This window comes from Pongo pygmaeus, chromosome 17 (genome assembly GCF_028885625.2).
Source record: "Pongo pygmaeus isolate AG05252 chromosome 17, NHGRI_mPonPyg2-v2.0_pri, whole genome shotgun sequence".
NCBI classification, from domain to species: domain Eukaryota; kingdom Metazoa; phylum Chordata; class Mammalia; order Primates; family Hominidae; genus Pongo; species Pongo pygmaeus.
The window spans coordinates 86,847,491-86,863,964 of record NC_072390.2 but is presented as its reverse complement, the minus strand read 5'-3'; the positions used below and the strand labels follow the sequence as shown (position 1 = coordinate 86,863,964).

General features: G+C 36.7%; 1 long non-coding RNA gene across 1 annotated transcript in view; it reads left to right on the top strand.

Moving 5' to 3' along the window:
* LOC129019054 (uncharacterized) overlaps positions 1-8,603 on the top strand; it is a 41,086-nt gene extending 32,483 nt beyond the window's left edge. Inside the window, exons 3-4 of the long non-coding RNA XR_008495492.2 lie at positions 2,496-2,546; positions 8,492-8,603. This is a non-coding gene — a long non-coding RNA (uncharacterized LOC129019054). The remainder of the gene's footprint in view (positions 1-2,495; positions 2,547-8,491) is intronic.
* The last annotated feature ends 7,871 nt before the right edge of the window (positions 8,604-16,474 follow it).

Sequence of the window (16,474 nt, the reverse complement as noted above, 5' to 3'; positions counted from 1 at the left end):
TTTCATCTTTCCTTGCTTTTCTAGTTCCTCAAGGTACATCATTAGGTTCTTTATCTGAAGCTTTTCCACTTTTTTGCTTTAGTTGATTGATATAAGCTTCCCTCCTAGTATTGCTATTGCTGTATCCCATAAATTTAAGTATGTTGTATTTCCATTATCATTTGTTTCAAGACATTTTTAAATTTTCTTCTTAATTTCTTCATTGAGCTATTGGTCATTTAGGAACATGTTGTTTAATTTCCACGTGTTTGTGATGTTTCCAAGGTTCTTCTTGTTACCTATTTCTAGTTTTAATCCATTGTGGTCAGAAAAGATATTTGATATGATTTCCACTTTTTAAAATTTGTTCAAACTTGCTTTTTGGCCTAAGATTTGCTCTATTCTGAAGAATGTTCCATGTGCCCAGGAAATAATGTGTATTCTACAGCAGTTGTGTGAAATGCTCTTTAAACATTAGTTAAGCCTGTTAGTTCTAGCGTGTAGTTTAACATTGATGTTTCTCTGTTGATGTTCTCTAGATGAGTTGGTTTCTAGCTGCAGTGAATACTTTTTTCCACCCCTTTATTTTCAGTCTGTGTGTGTCTTCACAGCTGAAGTGGGCTTCTTGTGGGTCTTGGTTTTTATCTGTTAAACTACTCTAGGCCTTTTAATTAGAGATTTGTGTCCATTTACGTTGTGTTTTTATTGATAAGTAAGAATTACTAGTGCCATTTTATTGCCTTCTTTCTGGTTGATTCATAACTCCTCTCTTTTTTTCTTTCTTTGTTACCATCTTCCTTTGTGTTTAAATGATTTCCTCTACCAGTATATTTTAATTTGTTACTTGTTATTTTTACTGAATCTGTTTTATGTTTTTGCATTGTGGTTACTATGAGGCTTACAAAAAACATTTTATGGATATAATGTTATTTTAAAGAGATAACAATTTACATTAGATCACACAAATATAGAAACAAAAAACCTCATCTCTACTAAAAATACAAACAATTAGCTGGGTGCGGTGGCAGGCGCCTGTAGTCCCAGCTACTCGGGAGGCTGAGGCAGGATAATGGCGTGAACCCGGGAGGTGGAGCTTGCAGTGAGCCGAGATAGTTCCGCAGCACTCCATCCTGGGCGACAGAGCGAGACTCCGTCTCACCAAAAAAAAAAAAAAAAAAAGTAAATCTACACTTTAACTCCATGACTGTGTATTTGCAAATAGCTTCTCTTTGAGCTCACTGAGTTTTTCCTCTACTTGATCCATTCAGCTATTGAAAGCCTCTAGTGAATTTTTCAGTTCAACAAATGTATTTGTCAGTTTCAAAATTTCTGTTTGATTTTGTTTGTTATTACAATCTCTTTGTTATATTTTTCTAACACAATTCTAAATGGCTTTTCTGTGTTATCATGAAGATCACTGAGTTTCTGTAGAAATGCAGTTTTAAATTCTTGGTCTAAGAGTTCACCTACTGCCATCGTGTTGGGATCAGTCACTGGATTCTTGCTCGTTCATTTGGGGAGATAATGATTCCTGTTTGTTGTTGTTACTTATGGATATGGATGTATGTCTATGTCTTTGCATTGAAAGATTAATTTTTGTTCTAGTCTTCTCTGTCTGATGTATTTTAGCATTTACTGAATATACTTTCTTAGATGTACTTTACTGCTAGGTCGCTGCTCTTTTTTGGTCTCTAAATGGTGTCTTAACTCCTGGTTCACCTTGTATCCTTGATCACTAGTAAAGGATCAGAATACTGCCCTTCTTGAATGGGAGACATTACAATGGGGATGTCTTGGCAGTGTGGCAAGGCTGGCTAGGTCTTTGTACCCAGGGTACCTGGCACTGTCTACAGCATGGAACTACTGGACAGACATTCTGATTTTGTGTCTCCTTTGTCGAAGTTACAGAACAGAGTTTCCAGGGTTAGGGATGGTATTCCCACCTCCACCCATTGTCTCTGGTTGTTCTCAGAGATATTTCTCCCTTCATGCACTCATGATGCTTCCTGTGGGTTAAGGCAGGGACACATCTCCTGTGAGGGAACTCAAGATTGTGGAGAAGATAGTTGTCCATGTCGATCTCACTTTTGCCAGTATAGACTGTGAATTGGGGGAATATTTTTATGTATTTTGTGCCAGGCAGAATAAGAAGATGGGCATTGCAAATAGGAAAAACCGATTCTCTTATCATATGCTCAAAGTTGTTTTTTACTTTTCTCTGGCCCCAGCAACTGTCTTGTCTTCATATTTGAATTCTGGAACATTGCTGATGAGAATCTCAATGCTGTCATTTTTGGATTTCTGTGGTGAAAAGGAGTAATGCCATCTTGCTTCTATACCATCATTATGGAACCAGAAGTCCTGAATTCTTTATTTACATGTTCCATTCAAACCTGTCCAAGTAATCTTGATGGCCCTGACCACAGCTCTGTGTTTGCCTTTCTTGCTAGTGTTTACCATCATCTCCTAACCAATAATATATTTACTTATTATGATTATTATCTCTCTTTTCCCAGGGATCACTGGCTGATGTTTACATTAGTGAATTCTGAGAGTCCACATCTATGGTAAGCATTCAACATTTATTTGTTTAATACAAAATCAGTGGTCTGAGGTGAATTACTAGTCTCTGTCTGCTTCTAACCTGGTCTACTCACATTCAGTAATCTTTATGACTCATGCCTAGACTCCTCTAAAACACTTTTTCTATCACAGTAAGGGAGAGTTTTCTAAATCACATTTCTGATGCTGTTATGTACTTTAATTAAAATACCTGTAACCATTTACTTTGAAAGTAGAATAACATTAAACCATTAAGTTTACTTATGTGTTTTGCTATTACTTGGCCATTTTTTTTTCTTTTCTAACTTCATTTTTTTTATTATAACCTTTTTTCTCAATGTCATAGTCAAATCATACGGAACATTTTATTTTCCTAGAGAAAATGTTATCTCTATTTTTTGTTTCCAATACTTCTCATGGGAAGATTTTTTGGTCCGGCTCTTTACTTGATTCATTCTTACTGTATTTCATATTAGCTTCTTTTTCTCCAAAAAAAAAAAAACCTGTCTTGATGCAGTCCAGGTTAGCTACTTAGCTACAGTTTACATCTTTGAAAATTTCACAGTGAATTAATTTGTTTGTTCAATGAACTTATAATATCAAATTTTAGAAAGTATATGTATATTTTTCAAAATATGAAGCCTCAAGAAATAACACATTCACTATCTAGCATATAGTATTCACTCAACATGTATTTATTGATTCATTGATGTGAAATTGTGTTGGCTAAAGTGTTTGGCTCTTCAAAATGATTTATTTTTCTTCTTTTTTAAAACAAATCTTTTGTTTCCAATAAACCATTACATTATGTTGTGATGATGAACCCTGTCCATGAACTACAGCTGTAGACATAAAACCCAGGTTTGGAAAATTGCAAATTTCCCCAGGAATTTCTGTCAAAATTATCACGACATGTGGTTCTGGGATTAAATACTTAAATCTGAGACCTGAAACTACGAAACTACTAGAAGAAAACATCAGGGGAATGCTTCAGGATATTGGTCTGGGCAAAGTTTTATTGTGTAAGACCTCCAAAATCTCAAAAAGTGTCTCCCACTTGTGGTTAAGTAGGGAGTTGTGAAAGGCAGAATTCAAGGTTAATCCCCAAAATTTACACCAGCTGCAGTACACTCCTTTTATAATCCCCTCCTATATAAACTTGGATACTTTTCATCTATCTAATAAGGCCTGGATTTCATATATTTATTTGATATTGTTTCTTGTACTAAATATTAACCTAATTTGGCATTGTTGTATTTTTTAAAGACTAAAGCACACCATCTGATTGTAAAGTTGCAAAGCATGTGGTCTTAATTAGCACGTTGGGGATGCCTAGAAAATTAAGTTCAATGAATTGTATAATATGTTAATTGAGAAATAAGCAAAACAAATATTTGAGAAAAGTGCAATTTTAGTTTGACACTCCCTCTATTAAATTGCAATTTCTCACTTGCTGATGTGCCATAGGACACGGCACAATAGCTTCAAAGATAATTTTCCCATAATATTTTAAGCCGCATGATACAATTAATATACAGTATTCAAGCTATTAAAATATTTTTGAGAGATAAACATTGAGCTTTAAACTTTAAATAACCCACATAATTTAATATTATTATCTTAACTATAATTTAGCATACACTTTTTCTTTGGTAATGCACATCATTATTATGGAATTGAGATTGAAATCCATTCTATTCCATTAGAATAAAATACATTAATTTAATATCTTAATTTTATGTTTCAGAAAATTTGAATTAGTCAAACAGTAGTTTATTATAGTATAGATTTTAGTAGTGTATATGTTTCTCAAAGTCCAGTAATATTAAGTTTTTATTACTTCAGCAAGATATTAGCACGTATAGCAACTTCAGTACAATATCAGAAAGAGGTTTACCTTCTGAACGATTAAATTTTCTCATTAAAATCAAAGGGATAAATTCAATTTCATGGGACAAAAATAAGCTAAAATAATGTGTGTAAAGGGCTTTACAGAGTTTCAATGATACACTGAATGCAAGAGCATTGTCAGCTCTCTCACATCATGTTCTCTGTCTTTGACTTCCCTTCCCCCTTCCTCCCTTCTAGTCTAAATTAGAAGGGCAGGATAAACTGATGCAATGGGTCCAAACATATGGATTTGGGCCAGTCCTCTATGGAGTTCTACTTTGTATCAAAATATCACTAATTTTATGCAAATCTTTAAAACAAAGATATTCTGCATTTCCTAATGCTAAATATTAAATCCATCAGAGTTATGAAAGTAATTTTACAATTAATATAATTATCACTTCTGATTGATAATTAAGGAAACATAGACTATTAGGAAATCTGTTATAAAAGAGTGTGTATATCCTCAATGACAATTTATCCAACCTAATTAGCCTAGGTATTAGAAGAAAATTGCATTTGTTTTTTATAAATCAGTTGAGAGATGGCGATTAATAGTAAATTCCTTGAAGTCAACACCTTAGCTACAGTTAACATCTCTCTTGAGTTTAAATAAATGGAATACAGTAAATAATAGCTTTTTCTTAAGCACATAGGTAAATTCAACCAGCATCTCAAAATCTCTGGATGGAACATAGTCTTCCGGAATTAACTTTGTAATTGTTCTGCTACAAATCCCATCAGACTCCCAGTGGGGACTGTGTGGGGGCCTCAACCCCACATTTCCCTTCCATACTGCCCTAGCAGATGTTTTCCATGAGAGCCCCACCCCTGCAGCAAACTTCTGTCTGTCCATCCAGGCGTTTCCATACATCTTCTGAAATCTAGGCAGAGGTTCTCAAACCTCAATTCTTCACTTCTGTGCAACTGCAGGCTCAACACCACATGGAAGCTGCCAAGGCCTGGGGCTTGTACTCTCTGAAGCCATGGCCCAAGCTGTATTTTCGCCCCTTTTAGCCACGGCTAGAGCAGCTGGGATGCAGAACACCAAGTCCTTAGGCTGCACAGAGTAGGAGGGCCCTGGGCCTGCCCACAAAACCATTTTTTCCTCCTAGACCTCTGGGCTTGTGATGGGAGGGGCTGCCACAAAGGTCTCTGACATGCCCTGGAGACCTTTTCCCTATTGTCTTGACAATTAACATTTGGGTCCTCATTACTCATGCAAATTTCTGCAGCAGGATTGAATTTCTCCTCAGAAAATGTGTTTTTCTTTTCTGTCGCATCATCAAGCTGCAATTTTTTTGAATTTTTATGTTCTGTTTCCGTTTTAAAACTGAATGTTTTTAACAGTACCCAAGTCACCCAATGAATGCTTTGCTACTTTGAAATTTCTTCTGCTAGATACTCTAAATCATCTCCCTAACGCTCAAAGTTCCACAAATCTCTAGAGCAAGGGAAAAATGCCACCAGTCTCTTTGCTAAAATATAACAAGTGTCACCTTTCCTCCAGTTCCCAACAAGTTCCTCATTTCCATCTGAGACCATCTCAGCCTGGATTTCATTGTCCATATCATTATCAGCATTTTGGTTAAAGCCATTCAACAAGTCTCTAGGAAGTTCCAAACTTTCTCACATTTTCCTATCTTCTTCTGAGCCCTCCAAACTGTTTCAACCTCTGCCTGTTACCCAGTTCCAAACTCGCTTCCACATTTTCAGGTATCTTTTCAGCAGTGCCCCACACTACTGGTATCAATTTACTGTATTAGTCTATATTCATGCTGCTGATAAAGACATACCTGAAACTGGGTAATTTATAAGAAAAAGAAGTTTAATGGACTCACAGTTCCACGTGGCTGGCAAGGCCTCACACTCACGGTGGAAGGCAAAAGGCATATCTTACATGGCAGCAGACAAGACAGAATGAGAACCAAGCGAAAGGTATTTCCCATTATAAAACCATCAGATCTCATGGGACTTATTCATTACCATGAGAACAATATGGGGGAAACCACCCTCATGATTCAATTATCTTACACCAAGTCCCTCCCACAACACGTGGGAATTACGGGAGCGACAATTGAAGTTGATTTTTGGATGGGGACACAGCCAAACCATATCAGCTACTGCCTTTGGGAAAAGAGATATTTACCAAAGAGAATAAATTGTTCATTGAATCCATTGATTCTAAGAAAGAAAGGTTATCTCTGTTCTCAGTCTCACTTTCTGTGAAATGGGTACAGATCCAGGATAGAAGCAGAAGTTTATAGTATGTTACTCGACTAAACAGTATAGGAAATAGAATTTTAAGTATTTGTGTATCTAAACATATCTAAGCACAGAAAAGTCATAGTAAAAAATGGCATAAAAGACTAAAAATGGTACACCTATATAGGGCACCTATGATGAATGCAGCTTGCAAGACCGAAATTTCCTCAGTGAGTCAGTGAGTGAGCGGTGAGTAAACATGAAAACTTAGGATATATGTATATGCTGCTGGAGACTTTATAAACACTGTACACTTAGGCTATACTGCATTTATTTTTTAATACTTTTTCCTAGTGATAAACTAACTTTAACTTACTATAACTTTTTTACTTTATAAACTTTTTGTATACTATTAACTATTTGAGTCTTTTGTAATAACACTTAAAACACATTGTATAGTTGTAGAAAAATATTTTCTTTCTTTATATTCTTTCTATAAGCTTTTTTCTATTTTTAAATTTTTTAATTTACTCTACAAACTTCTTTGTTAAGAGTAAGACACAAATACACATATTAGGCTAGGTGTACCAGAGTCAGCATCATCAATATTACCATCTTCCACCTCCACATCTCATCCCAGTGAAGGGTCTTCCGGGCAATAACATGCATGGATCAGTCATGTCCTATGATAACAATGCTTTCATCTGGAAGACCTTCTGAGGTACTTGCCAGAGGCTGTTTTACAGCTAACTTTGTTTTAATATTTAGAAGGAGTACACCCTAAAGTAGCAATGAAATATAGTATAGTTATGCAGCCATAAAAAAGAATGAGTCATGTCCTTTGCACGGACATGGATGAAGCTGGAAACCATCATTCTCAGCAAACTAACACAAGAACAGAAAACCAAACACCGCATGTTCTCACTCATAAGTGGGAGTTGAACAATGGGAACACATGGACACACGGAGGGGAACATCACACACCAGGGCCTGTTGAGGGGTGGGGGACTGGGGGAGGGATAGCATTAGGAGAAATACCTAATGTAGTTGATGGGTTGATGGGTGCAGCAAACCACCATGGCATATGTATACCTATGTAACAAACCTGTACTTTCTGCACATGTATCCCAGAACTTAATGTATAATTTTAAAAAATCAATTCTATTCCTATATGCTAGGAATAAACAATCAGAAATTGAAAAAAATATATATATAGTATAGTAAACACATAAACTAGTAACAGTTTATTATCATTACCAAACATTATGTACTGTACTTAATTGTACTGCTGTATTTTCGTATGACTGGAATCACAGTAGGTTTTCTTACATCACCAGAAACACGTGAGTATTGTGTTGTAATACGATGATATGAGGGCTGTGACATCAGTAGGTAATAGCTCCATCATAATCTTATGAAACCACCATCCTATAAGTGGCCCATCATTCACTGAAACATTGTGATGTGATGCATGAATGCGTATGCAGTAGTTTGTCTTTTCATCCTGCTGGATTTTGGACTTGCATGGGCCCTGAAACCCCTTTGCTTTGGCCAATTTCTCCCATTTTGAATGGCTGTATTTACCCTATACCTGTACCCCCATTGTATCTAGGAAGTAACTAGATTGCTTTTGATTTTACAGGCTCATAGGTAGAAGGTACTTGCCTTTTCTCAGATAAGACTTTGGACTGTGGGCTTTTGGGTTAATGCGGCGATGAGTTAAGACTTTGGGGGACTGTTTGGAAGGCATGATTGGTTTTGAAACGTGAGGACATGAGATTTGGAAGGACGAGGGTTGGAATGATATGGTTTGCTGTAACCCCACCCAAATCTCAACTTGAATTGTATCTTCCAGAATTCCCACATGTTGTGTGAGGGACCAGGGAGATGTAATTGGATCACGGAGGCTGGTCTTTCCCATGCTATTTTCATGATAGTGAATGACTCTCATAAGATCTGATGCATTTATCAGGGGTTTCTGCTTTTGCTTCTTCCTCATTCTCTCTTGCCGCCACCATGTAAGAAGTACCTTTTGCCTTCCGTCAGGATTCTGAGGCCTCCTCAGACATGTGCAACTGTAAGTCCAATTAAACTTCTTTTTCTTCTTAGACTTGTGTCTTTATCAGCAGTGTGAAAACAGACTAATACAATTACCATACTATAATAGTTAAAATTTAAGTTTTGCAAAATAAAGTGTATGTGAAAATATGGAGCAACTGGAATTCTTGAATGTTACTTGCGAGAATGCAAATTGGTGAGCTTCTGCAGAAAACATTTTGTCAATTTCTTATAGTGTTAATCATATACTTTCCATAAGATCTGCAATTTTACTGCTGAGTAATTATTCAAGAATAATTAAAAAAAAACATATGTTCACACAAAGATATTTGCTTGAATGGTTTTTGCGGCTTTATTCATGGTAGCCAAAAAAATGAAAAAATAAAATGAAAAAATAAATTTTAATCTATCTACTATCAGATATACAAATAAAGGCCATAAAATGGAATACTGTTCAACAATAAAATGAACCAAATACTTGTATATAAGCAATAACATGGATTAATCACCAGGGAATGGCAAATGAAAAAAAAATTCACAAACTATAATAAATTTTATTAAAAGTAAAAATGTTGAAATTGCAAAACTTTATTGACAGAAAGCAAAAACAATGGTGCTGGTGGGAGAGGTGACTGGCTGGAAAAGTACACAAGGGGGAATATAGGCTATGGAAATATTCCATATAATGATTGACAAAACTCAGTGAATGATGCCTTTAAAATTAACTTTTGTTTGATGCATGGTATTTACAAATAATAATAGGGTCAAATCATACAGGCTAGAATCAATATAGTGGAGCAGTTAACATTAGAAAATTAAATAGCTCATCTACATATTTATTATGTGTAATCAATAGGTTTATACAAAAGCACTTTAATACTTCACTCATACCCAATTGCCTCTTTCCATCACTTAAAAATTATGGTTAGTAATAAATCCCAATCCAAAAAGCTATTCCTCTTAATTCCCTAGGCTAACCTCCATTAATCAGAAGTCATTTAGGTGACAGAAGAAGAGAACTGTTTAAAAGTCATTTGCCGAACGATTACAACATAGATCAAATATCAGCCCAGACTGGATACATTGGGTGTAGCTTTAGAAAAATGTTATGAACACTGAAATTACAACTGGCTCCCAAGTCTTCTTTCTCTCAATTATACTTCTCCAATCCCCCAACACAATATAATGCACATGTAATTATATAATAACTGCACAACTGCTATAGATATTGATGGCAGCGGTGGCCCGTCTGGAGCAGCCAATGCAGGGAAACAAGCTGCAATCGAGGAGGCATGGCTCGGGCTGCACACTCCACAGAGCCAGCAGGGCCTGGAAAAAGGTAGGAATCCCATGGCCTACCCAGTTGGCAGGGCAGGAGCCCCACACTCCCAGGTGCAGCTGCAGCCACTTAGCCATTGTGCTGGACCTGGGAATCCCTGCACTCTCAAGGCCCTGGCAAGCCTTCTGCCCCTCCGGCTCAGAAGTGCCTGCTCTCAGTCCCTGACCTCTCTCCGCTCCCAGCGCCCTCTCCATTGCAGAGCAAAGTCGTGGCCAAACCTGGGCACTTTTGTGACCCACCTGGGTCTGTGTGTGCTTGGGGTGGTACTGACATGCTAGCCCCCTTCTGCCTCAGTCTCCTCTGGACTTTGGGTGCCAATAAGCATAGGAGAGACACTGGGGGGTTCTGAGGCTAGCTTGTCATTGGCCTGCAGGTGCCCCTTCGGTCCAAACAGCCTGGGCACTGTGGACAGCATGTTGATGGTGTCAGGAGGCAGAGAGTTTCCTAGGCGGGAAGGGGCAGGCCCCCCTGAACATCACATTCAATCCAGGGACCCCCTGGAGTCTGGCAGCTGGGCTGCCAGTTCCTGTTAGAATCCATGACCCAGAGCAAGAACTTATGGTGTCTTTTCCAGGCCTGCCCATGGCCTCCCATGGACCGATCAGCACGCACTTTCACCCTCTGAGCCCATAAAAACCTCAGGCTTAGCCAGACCCATACACTCTTGGGGACAACCTGCCTGTGCAAAGAAACTACCTACTTCAGGTCTCCTGAGAGCTCTTATGTCAGTCAATAAGACTCCTCTCCATCTCGTTACCCTCTAGTTGTCCACATAACCTCATTCTTCCTGGATACAGGACAAGAACTTGAGCCCTGCAGAATGACAGGAGTGAAAGGAGCTGTAACACATTCCTGGCTTGCTGAGCTGCAGATGGTGACATGCTGCCAGACTGTGAAAGTGAAGGGTGGGGACCCTTCGGGGGCCCAGACCTCGAGATTCCCCAAGCCAGAGCTGCTGTAACACTATAGCTCTTGCGCCCTCCACCGGTACCAAGTGACCGTGCCACACAACGGGAAGCAGCAGTAGGGCCAGGCCAGCCCAGGAACCACAGGCTGGAGTGGGGAAGCAGGATTGAAAGAGCTGTAACAAAAACAGGCCAAAACATGCCCCACTGCTCACCACACTGCTGACAGTGAGAAGGAGAGAAGAGCTGTTGCCCTTCTTGTGATCCAGACCTCGGCTCCCCAAGCCTGGGCTGTGATATGCTGTAACACCTTCTTTGGGGCTCTGTAGTTCCTAGCATCTCTGAGCTTTTGGGCACCACAGTGTTCCCTGGTGCCCACATCGGAAGCCACTTGCAGCACCCTTGCTCCAGCCACAGCCTGTCACGGAGCTGGTGCCTGTGCTAGCTCTTGGAGCTGCCCATCCCACTGCAGCTGGTGCGCCTGGCTGTGCGCAGTGGCCAGACCCCATGCTCACTCACCCACACATCCCTCATTACTCCATGCCTGGCTTGCCCTTGACAGGTGTGGGATCCACGCCAGTAGCTCAAGCTGAGTTCAGCCTGTCAGGCTGAGTGGGCAGAATGACCCCAGCAGGTGTGAGTAATACGCTAGCAGGGGTGATGCTGGCCACAGAGGTTTTTGGCTGGCAAAGCAACACCCTGAGGATCCTGTGACAATGTTACACATATGTATAATCTGAGTGAGGTGATGATGATGAAGAGAAAAGACAAACAACTCTCTCTTTATCCACACATCACTCTGTAGACAGAAACAATTCTCCAATGGGACCGTAAGGCTCTCACTTAGGAGAAAGCAAAGTTGTACCGTGGATCCAGGAAGAAATGAAAGACAATTGACACGCTGAGCAAGGACCCTATTTTCCCTACCTTAAGTCAAATCTTAATGCAAAATCACACACTTAGAAACTATTGATTCCCCACGAGAAACAGGACACGTTAAGAAGAAAAAAGAATTATTAGTGATTTTGCAGGAGAGCACCTGGCACCTAGGGGTGCCTCTTCTTTTAACAGAGCTATTTCTGACTTAGCGTACAGAATCAGGTAATTCTGTAACTTGAATGTAGAGGTAGTTAATAGAATTAGCTCAATTGCTGTGCAAAATAATGTGGCAGGAATACTTTTGCTGTGGCTCTGAGGCAGCCAATAGAAAAAAAAAATCATACATTTGATTGACTTGAGTGTTTTAAGGGTGGGGATATTTAATCCTTGGTATCAGTTAATGCTATTGTCTACTCATTGCTGTTGTTAGCCTGTGTGAGAGAATATAAAAAGGAGTTTAAGTTCTACATTCAAGTAAGTATAAGTCAAAGAGATGGGAAGATATGTTCATAATAAATGAGATACAAGTAATATTAAGTATAATGGTGAAGGCAGAATTCTCAGCCAGAAACACCCTTAAAGACACACACCTCCTTGGATCTGGAGAAATGATGAGGTGGTTGTGGTTTAAAAGGCTTCAGTAATGGAAGTATGCCCCGCTGGTGCCATTGAAGACCTGCTCCCGTGTACATAGGGTTACACGGATAAGGAGACAGTATTTTTCGAGTAATATGAGTGATTATATAAAACAGAGAGACAGTTTTTCATTAAACACTATATAACTATTGTTTTTAGTGGCATAGAATGATTGAGTCTGCAAAACACTTACTGACACTGTTCTTACCATGAACAAAATCATTTACCTTTAATATTTAATAAAAAACTTGCTTGGCATAATTCCTGAATGTTAATTTGATCCAGATGACTTAAGAAAGACTTTTTAACAATATAGTATGGCATAAAGATTGATGAGACACTTGCTTGTACACATTTCAGAGGAAAAATAAAAAATTAAATGTGATCAAAAGAAACAATTACTTCATTACAGTTTATATTAAAGTATGCTATATTAGTCTATTGTATATTTTCTAATTATTCTGAAATTTATTTCTACATGTACATTATAATTTCAATTACAGAATGTTATACTGTGTTATCAAACCCCAAATAAATTTTAATTCATAGAATAATAATGCATGTATAATCTAAGAAAATTTGATTTTATAATCATCCATTGCCATTGATATAATATATCCTATTTTTCAAGTTTTTTTTGCTCAATTTTTGCTTTTTTAATAAAATGAATTATTTGTACTTCTAAAAATTGTATGATAAAAATTAAAGGGTTGTTCCAAAATGGCTAATTACTTAAATTAATAATTAAATTAAATAATTAAAATATTTTGATTATTTTCTTATGTATATTCAAACATACGTTTTGCTAAATCATTCATAGTGAGAAGTTTTATCAGCATGTGGTATTTGGATTGTTTATTGATAAATTTATTCACTTATGATTTTCACAGGTTTATAGATCATCCAATATTTTTAACTAGGAGTGATGAATCACCCGGGTGTTGACTTTTGAAGCATCAACAATAATTGAGTGTACTATCACTATTGTTTATTCACAATAATCAAACCAATTATATAAGACAGCACAGAATATAGGAGAGATGCATATTTGGAACTAATAAATGAATTCAAGAATGGTTAATAATCAATTACAGATGACATTTTGTGGTTTTCATTGTAAGAAAGTTTACAGGATGTGACCAAGGAGACAAATCAATTTTAAATGAAAAGAAACACTTTTTCAAGAACCATCAAAGAAGCGGTATCCAGAGCATTGTTAGGCAGTTTCAATCGTTTCTAGAAAAGGTCAGATGCTGACTTGTGCCGTTATTTAAAAAATACAAAATGTGCTTTATAGAGGATAATTAGTTGATAAAGAAATATATATTGTTAGTAGGGGATTTTATATTACTAATTAACATGACACAATAGTTTGAAATGTTACATGTTAGGGTTTATAATCAACTATGTTAATTTAATGAATTAGCCTATAAGTCAATGCTTTATATGAAATATATAAATTATCGAATATTATATTTTCTATAATAAAAGGAGAAAAACATTACCTACCCTTTATGGAGTAATTGATTAGATCATTTATTACAATTCACTAGGTTTAAGGAAGCTGGTATGAAATTAGATATTTATGCAGATGAATATGATCTGCTTTATCTCAACTTATAATAAAAGAAACATCATAATCAAATGGCAATTAGATCTCTATGTTAAGATCTCACAGTGCTACATAATCTAGGAAGAATATTAGATAAACGATGAACTCCTTGATTTCAGTTCCTCCATTAACAAAATAAAGGGTTATGTCACTTCTAGATATAAAGTTTAACAATTTAGTATTCCCTTGTTGAATAAGATAAAGGCTATATTTTCCAAATGAAAAGAAGTCATTTTAAGATACTTCTTTAATTTAACAAAATATTATTTAAAACTACATACCTATGTATATCACTTAGTTTGCCATATAATGATGTACATCACATTTCAAGTTTATAGGCCATTAGTAGTAGCCTGAGATCTAAAGTGTGTCAAGTTATTAGCCTATAAACATTTATAAAATTCTAATATTCTTTTTATTTCAAAATTTGATTTGTATTTTATGGGCTGAAAAATACAGTGTAAAAATAAAGTTAATTGAATTTTTTAAAGTCAATTATTTACGTTAAACAAAAAAATCAAAATGTAACAAAAAATCAAATTCAATCAAATCTTACTGCAAAATACTATATTTTAATTGACAAATAATGTCAATTAAAAATAAATTGAAAAGTTAAAAAAACTTTTAAAATAAAATTTAAATTTGCTTTAAAATAAATTTTAAAATAAAACTTTGAGTAAATAAAACTATAGGTAATTGGTAATCTTGAAATCCCCATGAGAAAAGTTTAAAACAGTATTCAGATGAGACCGTAGCTGCCACTTAAATTTCCCATGCCATAATGAGGATTTTTCATAGTATAGATGTTGCATCTTGGGAAAATAAATTAGGCACTAGAAGTTTATCATATATTTTCATGCAGAATATGGCTTAGAAACATCCAGCATTTTCAGCCAGGCATGGTGGCTTACGTTTGTAATCCCAGCACTTTGGAAGGCCGAGGTGGTCAGATCACTTGTGATCAGGAGTTTGAGACCAGCCTGACCACCATGCTGAAACCCTATCTCTACTGAAAATGCAAAAAAAAAAAAAAAAAAAAAAAAATAGCTGGGCTTGGTGGTGTGTCCCTATAGTCCCAGCTACTCAGGAGGCTGAGGCAGGAGAATTGCTTGAAGCTGGGAGGTGGAGGTTGCAGTGAGCTGAGATTGAGATCCTGCCATTGCACTCCAGCCTGGGGACAGAGTGAGACTCAGTGTGGGGGGGAAAAAAAAAGAAAAGAAAGAAGAAATATTCAACATTTTCAATGTCGTTCTCACTTGCATATATCAGTGATGTACTTTGTTTTTTGCCCCATTTAATATTTGTTTGCTGTTAAACTTGCTAAAAATGTTTGCCTCAGTGAAAGCTGTACATTTTACCTTTGAGAACATTTTCCCTTATTTCAACCTTAAAGAACATACATTTAAGTACATCAGTCCTTAATTTTTAAAAGGTGCAAAGAAAAAGAAAAAATGAATTTGATAGTTTTCCTCACCAAAATGAAAATGCTTCATCTTACATACTTTGTAGTATTTTGAAGAATGCTCAGAAGTTCATCTGATTATACATTATAAAGAAGTGAGAATGTAATTCAAAGATGTTCTAGACTAGAAAGATGAGAGTGATGAAGCATATATAACTCCTCCCAAGATATAATGAGTTGAGAATTAAAGTTTGCTGAGTGTTAGTGAATCACTTCAGAATAAATCCACAATAATGAATAAATCAACACCGATTAAAATGGACAATGGCTTTTCTGCTGCAATGTGTCAATAAAAGATGCAAAGCTACTCAGCATGTTAGTTCAAAAACAGTCCTTCTAAAATCTCTTTAAAATGAATTAGTTTACATTCAACTAAAAAAAGACAGAGATTTTTTTCAGTTTTATTCTGAAATAATTTCTGTGGAAAGGAGAAAGTGAAACCGAATTCTATAAAGGAAATGGGTAAGGAGAAGAATGTCTATGAGAAAGCTTTTCTGCCAGGTTATTTTAGAAATATTTTGATGTGAATTATATGTTATTTGTTTAACAATATGAAGAAAATATGTTCCTTATGTCTGCTAGAGCTAATTTACAATTAATTTACCAAAGTAAATTTTAATTGAACAAAGACTGTCATAGATTGTGATGGTTAACATTGAGTGTCAACTTGATTGGACTCAAGGAAGCAAAGTATTGTTCCTGGGTGTGTCTGTGAGGACGTTGATAAAGGAGATTAACATTTGAGTTAGTGGAGTGGGAGAGGCAGACCCACCCTCAATCTGGGTGAGCACCATCTAATCAGCTGCCAGTGCAGCCAGAATAAAAGCAGCCAGAAGAACCTGGAAAGACTAGACTTGCTGAGGCTTATGGCCTCCATCTTTCTCCTGAACTAGATGCTTCCTGCCCTCAAACATCAGACTCCAACTTCTCCAGCTTTTGGACTCTTG